General features: G+C 39.3%; 1 long non-coding RNA gene across 1 annotated transcript in view; it reads right to left on the bottom strand.

Moving 5' to 3' along the window:
* Positions 1–803: 803 nt before the first annotated feature.
* LOC132483389 (uncharacterized) overlaps positions 804–8,911 on the bottom strand; it is a 33,812-nt gene continuing 25,704 nt past the window's right edge. Inside the window, exon 3 of the long non-coding RNA XR_009531067.1 lies at positions 804–919. This is a non-coding gene — a long non-coding RNA (uncharacterized LOC132483389). The remainder of the gene's footprint in view (positions 920–8,911) is intronic.

The raw sequence follows: 8,911 nt of genomic DNA, 5'->3' as shown, positions 1-8,911 counted from the left end.
CATTATACTCTGGAAAAAAAAAAAGACCTGAATGTAACAATGTAATAAATACTTTTCTTGGGCTTCAGTAGACAATCAAAAAGTGCCCTTTGACAGTCAATATATCCTGGTGGCACTTCAGGAAATGCTGTTTTTAATGAGAATTTTAAGGTTCGTAGCATAGTGAAATATGAATTAGTGACTCTGATGTACTTGTGTTACATATATCTTAGCAAAATACTAGCCGTAGTCTTGGAGCTTCTTGCTTTTTTTCTTTTCCTATAAGAATTGTAGTTTTTGCATGTACAATGCAAATGATATGAGTAAATGGGGCTTGCTGGGTATATAGCAAAGCATGGTTTGTTACAGAAAATTGGATACCATCCCTTTCCCTGTCATGTTATAAAATAAAAATAGAAAATGAAAGGGGTGGGAGAGAATCCTTTTGGCTTTTATCTCAAGTCCCACTGATTTGCCATTTCCTAATCTGAACTGATTTTCCAGGTGATCAGTTCAGTCCTCACTGCTTCTCTGATCTTCTGTGAGTGTAGCAGAAATAGGCAGAAATCATCCACAGGAGATGGTTAACACTAGGTCTTCTACTTTTTCCTCATCTCCCTCAGTCTCCTAAAATCTCAACAAAACTTTGGAGAGAAGTGTGTCCTGTAACAATCTCACAAATGAAAGAAATGGTGAGGGTCAGGGAGCACAGTCTTTGGAGAAAAACTTCCTGGACTGGAATTCTGACTCTGCCACTTCCTAGCTCTGGTTTTGTTACCTGGGTAGGATGGATGAGCCAGCACCTGGGATGAACTCACCTACGAGATGTGCCTGCTCTGTAGACCTGCTCACGATAGGACATCAACTTCTGGTCCTTTGCTGATCTTGGCAGTACTGAATCTCCACTACAGTGAACACAACCCCCTCAGGGTTCAGCAGGCTGAAGAAAGAATGGAATACCCTTTATTTAAAATATGATCTTCCCATTGTTATGCTGATATGGCAAGTCTCATTTTGTGTTACAGAGGGATTTCTTAGGGTGTCCATTTTTTTTAAAATGATGAGCTTCTAAATTTCACCAGCAGTGAAAATCACTTCTAACCAGAAACAAGAGCCAGCAGCCTCATTCTTGGGTGTGACTAGAAAGAATCACATAAACCTGTCAATGCTGACTTTGTTTTTGTAAAGTCCCTGAAGGCTAAATGCCCTTCAAATGTCCTTCCTTAGAAACAACATTGTGAAAATGATCATACTACCAAAAGCAATCTATAGATTCAATGTAATCCTTATCAAACTACCAATGACATTTTTCATAGAACTAGAACAAAATATTTCACAGTTTGTATGGAAACACAAAAAACTCCAAATAGCCAAAGCAATCTTGAGAAAGAAAAACGGACCTGGAGAAATCAGGCTCCTGGACTTCAGACTATACTACAAATCTACAGTAATCAAGACAGTATGGTACTGACACAAAAACAGAAATACAGATCAATGGAACAGGATAGAAAGCCCAGAGATAAACCCACTTACATATGGTCACCTTATCTTTGATGAAGGAGGCAAGACTATGGAGTGGAGAAAAGGCAGACTTTTCAATAAGTGGTGCTGGGAAAACTGGACAGCTACATGTAAAATAATGAAATTAGAACACTCCCTAACACCATACACAAAAATAAACTCAAAATGGATTAAAGACCTAAATGTAAGGCCAGACACTATCAAACTCTTAGAGGAAAACATAGGCAGAACACTCTATGACATAAATCACAGCAAGATCCTTTTTGACCCACCTCCTAGAGAAATGGAAATAAAAACAAAAATAAATAAATGGAACCTAATGAAACGTAAAAGCTTTTGCACAGCAAAGGAAACCATAAACAAAATGAAAAGAATACCCTCAGAAAGGGAGAAAATGTTTTCAAATGAAACATCTGACAAAGGATTAATCTCGAAAATTTACAAGAAGCTCACGGAGCTCAATATCAAAAAAACCCAAACAACCCAGTCCAAAAATGGGCAGAAGATCTAAATAGACATTTCTCCAAAGAAGACATAGAGATTGCCAACAAACACATGAAAAGATGTTCATCATCACTAATCATTAGAGAAATGCAAATCAAAACTACAATGAGGTATCACCTCACACCAGTCAGAATGGCCATCATCAAAAAATCTACAAACAATAAATTGTGGAGAGGGTGTGGAGAAAAGGGCACCCTCTTACACTGTTGGTGGGAACGTAAATTGATACAACCACTATGGAGAACAGTATGGAGGTTCCTCAAAAAACTAAAAATAGAGTTACCATATGACCCATCAATCCCACTACTGGGCATATACCCTGAGAAAACCATCATTCAAAAAGAGTCATGTACCACAACGTTCATTTGCAGCTCTATTTACAATAGCCAGGACATGGAAGCAACCTGTCCATCGACAGATGAATGGATAAAGAGAATGTGGAACATATATACAATGGAATATTACTCAGCCATAAAAAGAAATTAAATTGTTATTTGTAGTGAGGTGGATGGACCTAGAGTCTGTCATACAGAGTGAAGTAAGTCAGAAAGAGAAAAACAAATACCATATGCTAACTCATATACATGGAATCTCAAAAAAAAAAAAAAGGGTTCTGAAGAACCTAGGGGCAGGACAGGAATAAAGACACAGATGTAGAGAATGGACTTGAGGACACGGGGAGGGGGAACGGTGAGCTGGGACGAAGTGAGAGAATGGCATGAACATATATGCACTACCAAATGTAAAACAGAAAGCTAGTGGAAAGCAGTCACATAGCACAGGGAGATCAGCTCGGTGCTTTGTGACCACCTAGAGGGGTGGGATAGGGAGGGTGGGGGGGAGATGCAAGAGGGAGGAGATATGGGGATATATGTATATGTATAGCTGATTCATTTTGTTCTAAAGCAGAAACTAACACACCATTGTAAAGCAAATATACTCCAATAAAGATTTTTTTTTTTAAAAAAAGAAAGGCATGAAGAAGAAAATTAAAATTACTCATTTTTCAAAAAAAAAAAAGTCCTTCCTTCCCCTGTTATGAACGAGCTGTCCTTATTTGGGCACTCTTGGCTCCCAGCCTCAGTGTGCTGCTGCACTGCCAGCGTTGGAAAGGAAAGTCAAGGGAAGAAGGTGAGAAGGATCTACTCTGTCTGGGGCTGGGTCTGCGGCAGACTCTTCCAATGTCACCAGCATACACGTCTGCCCTCTCTCACTCTGCTCTGCAGTCATAACTTTGCTGCATAAAATTTCTAGAAATGTCTAGATGTGAGCATAACATTTCATTGAATTCATACAGAGGTTATTTTTCTCCCCGCTCCTGGGAGTTGGGAGATGAAGAGGGTAGAAAACGACAGTGGCCCTTTGTGAATCAACCAGGACCCTTTAAACAGTGACCTGGTGGGTCAGGGGCAGGGGTGGAGTCAGGGGCTGTCTTTCGAGGATGCAGTAGGTACACCTTCAGTCTGTCTGATTCTAGAGCATTGCACCCAGAGGCACTTAAGTCACAAAAAGATTGTGGGTCGCCATTCATGAGCCGGTGTCCTGCCTCAGCTACTAATGAATGGAAAATTCTGGAAAAAAAGATCTAACCTCTTGGTACCACAATTTTCCTCAGGTGTTTAAAATTTCGGGAGTAGGGGGTGGGTGGGGAGAAGATGTATACAGCCAAGGCTTACCTCACAAAGTCTTTACAAGGATCAAAATGGGATAAATAAAGTCCTCTGTAAAGCACAAGTTTTATGCAAATGTTACATGGGATTAATATTAGGAGAATTTTGGTCCACACCAACTTGCTTTTTCTTTCTCTTTTATCCACCATATTCTTTAATATATGTTTTTAAATTGTTTTTTATTAAAGTATAGTTGCATTACAATGTTGTGTTAATTACTGCTGTACAGCAAAGTGACTCAGCTTTACATATATATATATATATATATATATATATATATATATATATATACACATTCTTTCTCATATTGTCTTCCATTATGATTTATCATAGGCTACTGAATATAGTTCCCTGCACTATACAGTAGAACCTTGCTGTTTATCCATTCTGTATATACCAATTTACATCTGCTAATCCCAAACTCCCAATCCAACCCTCTACCCGCCATATTCTTTCATCTCATTTAACCCATACCCATTTTAGACTGATAGCTCTCTGAATGCCCACATTATATATTGTGTCAAAAATCTCAGAGAACAGTATGGAAACTGAATAAATGTTGATTTAAATATAATTTTCTACAAGGTGTAAGAAGATAGCGCCATAACAGTTCCCTTTAGAATTCACCTAATAGAAGTAGGAAAAACGGATTGCCATCATTTTATATGTGAAGAAATAGAAGAAGGCATTGGTCAAACAAGACCTATCTTAGGAGCTAAGAATTTCTAATTCTACAATTTTACTGGAAACCTGCTTTCTACAAAAGATCTTAAATTTGCCCTTTGCTCTCATGAATAAAAAGACTGCCACTTTGCCTGGCTTCTAATGTGTCGCTATTTTATTCTTAGGTTAAATGTGTGGGAGATAACATTTCATTCAAGGAAAACTTGAGCTGAAAGGCAAAGAGGGGAATTTCACAGCTAGGAATTTTAGGTTCACAGACCTTTTCTTGTACTCGAGAAAGTAGGATACATACTGAAATGTTAGAAATGTCAGATCACTCGCTTATTTAGCTATTCCAAAGTAAGAGTTGACAGCTGAGTCTGAAAGCATAGTGTCTGTTGTTCAGACACTTATTTAGAAGACTTTAGTTAATTTTAGTGTGGGTGGAGAGAATTCTATTTATTTGAAAATGTAATATAGATGGCATGTAAACAATGTGAGAGGCTATGTTTTCTAATGCCGTATCTATTCACAAATATATTTTGAGGACTTATTATGTGCCAGGCATTGTGCTAGCAGTGAGCATTTAAAAAATAGTAATAAATGGTTACTGTCTCTCGTTGGACAGATTAGGCAAAAAATTTCGAAAAACAAGAAAGAAAGTATCTGACCGAGTGCCAGGTGGAAGGGAGATAGTGCTATCAGAAATCAGAGGATGCGAGACCACGAGGGGACTGAAGGTCGGGGAAGCATTTAATAAGAAAGCAGAATGTGAGCAGGGCTTTAACAGAATGAGTGGAATTTGAATACATTAGGAAAAGGGGTAAGGGTACCAAGGATGCTACGGGCAGGTTGGGATAACCTGGAGGAGGTGGGGTTTCCTGTCAGATGGAAGCAGTACACAGGGTTCAAAAGGCAGGGCTGGATGGGATTGTAGCAGGTCTTGATCATAATGGGACCCATGGCAGAACCTTCCTTTTCCAGGGAATCCCGTGGTAAGAAATGTTATTTTAGTAATATTGATATGATCATCATTTGCAAGACTGATGCGAAGGACGAGAACAACAAGGAAGATAGTGCAACAAACCTGGATTTGGAATTGGGAGGCAGCAGGGAAAAGTGTTTAAAAGTGTGATACACAAGGCATCTTTCCAAATTTACACATAACTCTCAGCAATGCCACCCTGATGCACTTGTTGCTGTGAAGGGCAAGCCAAAAGCCAATAGTCTTTTCCAAACAACCAAATCCTATGGAAAAGCCACCCCTTCCTTCAAGGCTTTCGCTGTTATTTGAAGAACTTTCACATTTGATGACTTCTACGTAGACCCAAGTTTTTCTCTTAAAATAAAACAACTCCCTTCTCATTGCCCCTCGTAAGAAGCCTCATTCTTTCAGCAGCACAAATCTCTTTCCCCTATCTGGATGTAAAGACTAATGCATCTTTCTGCTTCTTCCTTTTTCGTCCTTCCCAAAATTTATTTTTTAGACTAGAGGCATCTAGATGCTGGGATTCTGCCAGCATTACTTGGCATTCAATTTCCATTCTAATAAAAAAATGATCCTAAACCGGAGCAGGACCTGTGAGGCCTTCCAGGGGACAGACTCCCCCTCCACCACGTCTCTCACCTCTTGTTTGTAGAGAACTTTAGCCTCCTAGGCCTGCCCCCAGTTCCAAAGAGCAGATTCAATCAGAGAAGTGAGAAAATGCAGAAACAAAGGAAAACTGTCAAGTAAGATAAAGTAATAGTTTAGCTTTAAAACAAAAGTCAAGGACACTTATTTCCTACTCAAGGGCTATAAATAATATTCTGAGCCATATCCGTGAGTTGTTCTATAGATACTAATGCCCCCCACAAGATGGAAGAAGTGGACTGAGTGCTGACAAAAGCACACAGACTCCAGACCGTTTGGAGCCATAACGGTGATAATGTTGACTCCCACAAAAACACCGAGTTACCTCACCACCAACCAGAAATCAATCGGAAAAATGGCCACAAGCTGATCAGGCCCCTTGTGACCCTCTCCCTGACACTGCCTTTAAAAACCCTTCCCCAGAAGCCATCGCAGAGTTCAGGGAAGCACGAGCTGCTTGTTCTCCTTGCTTGGCACCTGCAATATACACTGTACTTTCCTTCATCACACCCAGGTGTCAGTAGACTGGCTTTGCTGAGTTGAGTGAGGGGATCCAAGTTTGGTAACAGTCCGGGTGGTGGTAAGAGGGTGTTCTCAGTGCCTCTGTTTGAATGTGTTTATTGCATTATTTCCTGATAACAGGTTTTTAAGCAGTAAGACTCAATGATTTTACATGGGTTGGCTCCACCTGAAATGAGATCTCCTGACCTGCCTCTTTGCTTCTGAAACTGATCAACGCTCTAGGTGTTGCTAATGGCTTTACGTACCTTATCTCATGAAAGCCTCACAATACTCCTATGAAGTAATCATACATATTATCGTGTCATTTTTCAGGTGGGATTATTGAGGCCAAGAGAAAAACTTGCCTGGGGCTACACAGGAAGTGGATGACTCAGGGTTCTAGCAAGTTTATCTGGCTTCTGCATGTGCCCTCCTAACCACTAAGCTACACTGCCTTGCACGTGCCTCCCATCATAATAGCCTTTGGTCTCCTGTGTTTTATGAAATACTGTCACGTTACACTCTCTCTCTTGATTCCCTCAATTATCTGATGAAATCTTAATTATTTTCCTTTTTCAGATGAAAAAGGGAGGCTTACACCATGAAGGGATACTTAATAAATGTTGTCTTGGGGACTTGAATTCAAGATATCTCTGGAGTTGTTTCACACATCGTTGCTTTCATTATCTGATCTCTGTACCTGTCAGAACTCTGGAGCTACTCAGGAAGAAAAGATAGTAGAGCAACAGTGTGCTGGAGTTTTGTATTGATGTTTTGATAGTTAGAATATCAAATAGTCATAATGCTCACCATGTAAGATAAAAGATATTTATATATTTTTTCTGTTTAATTCTTTTTCTTCATATGCTAAAAATGCTCTGAGAAAAATCATAAAATGTAAAACAAGTATTAATACCTGTGACCACATCAGCTTTTTCTCCTACTTATGATTAAATGGAGAAAAGCATCTTTTTACTGATTTATGAAATAACATTAATAAAGACACACATATTACCACCTATGGATCAAAGGAAAACATGTATGAGGGCCGTAAAAGCTTAAGTATTTCCTCCCCAATATGTTGTTGGAAAATCCCTTTGGCTTTTCATTGGATGAAGGTGCAGTTTCCTTGACAACCAGTTTTCTGAACAGACTGCCTATACCTCAGTGTTCTACAGCTTGCTGTAAAAGTTAAAGTGTGATATTCTTACAAGATGCGCGCACAAATTTACTAAGGAGTGACTTTACAATTTGTAGATGATTTCTACTAGACATGACAGAGAAGATGTTAGCTAACTGAGAAAAAGGAGGTTCTAAATCCTTACCATCCAGGACCATAAAAAGCTCTTAAATTTACGGCTGCTCCTTAAATAAAATTTGCTATTTCTTTGTGATTATTTATCTATGTCTGCTTGTTCATTAATCCAGAAACAGGTCACTCTGGGTCGATCCTAACATTTATCTAAAGATAGAAATATTAGGAAAGTAACAACTGGTTAGACATTGTTAGTCATCGTCACCAGGAACGATGCCAAATTGCCCCAGCTGACTGTGAGCGTCCGGCAAAGTCTTCCCGAGAAGCTTCCTTTTCCAGGGGACTCTTACTGCCTCCGGGAATTTATGTACAGCCAGAAAAGAAGTGAAGCAAATGGGATTGGCAGGGCTTTTCAAATAACTTGTTTCATTTCTAGAAATGGGAAACCTAACTAGCCTGTAGGCATTGGTCCAGAAGCACCACACTCAGGTTCATTTTTCTTTAGGGGAATTAGACTATGTATTTTTTCACCACCTCTTACCTTTGGATTAAAAATAAAAAATCACAGCTTAATCTCTGCAACCGTGAATATGCCCTTTAAAACACGGCTATGTCTTCCACATACTTTGGTCCATGCCTTGTCTTTAAAATGCATAATTTGTGTCTGTGTCCAAGGTGAGGCATCTCAACTTCCAGTTATGAGCTTATATGCAAAATTGTATTGATGGATATATGTATTATTCTGAAAGGGATTTCAGTTCTTCTATAAGACCCTAAAGGCGTCCACGATTCGTAAGTGTGTTGACAGCACTTCTACAGTTTCCTGCCTGAATTTCCATCCTTGCTTCTCTCTTACCGATGATGCAGTTCTGCCCTCTTTCCATCCTCACATCCTCCTTCCAAAGCAAAACTTCCCATACTTCTACTCTAGTCCTTGCTGCTTTATATTGACTGCTTAGACCACATTTTTTGGGGGGTGCAGATTATGCAACACATTTACACATTTAATCAACTAAAACCATGAGTTAGTTAACAGACCAGGATAATATACATTAACTCATCACATGATAAACCAAAGCCCAGTATCAAAGAAATGACACAAATCCTGGACTCGATATACTTCAGAGCTTCCCTTGGAGGTCAAAGAGCAGCTGTAAGTGTTTAGCTGAGCAAGTTCTAATAAGC

Source organism: Mesoplodon densirostris, chromosome 2, assembly GCF_025265405.1.
Source record: "Mesoplodon densirostris isolate mMesDen1 chromosome 2, mMesDen1 primary haplotype, whole genome shotgun sequence".
NCBI classification, from domain to species: domain Eukaryota; kingdom Metazoa; phylum Chordata; class Mammalia; order Artiodactyla; family Ziphiidae; genus Mesoplodon; species Mesoplodon densirostris.
Note: the sequence above shows the minus strand (reverse complement) of the source record. Positions and strands in the feature narration are given on the sequence as shown.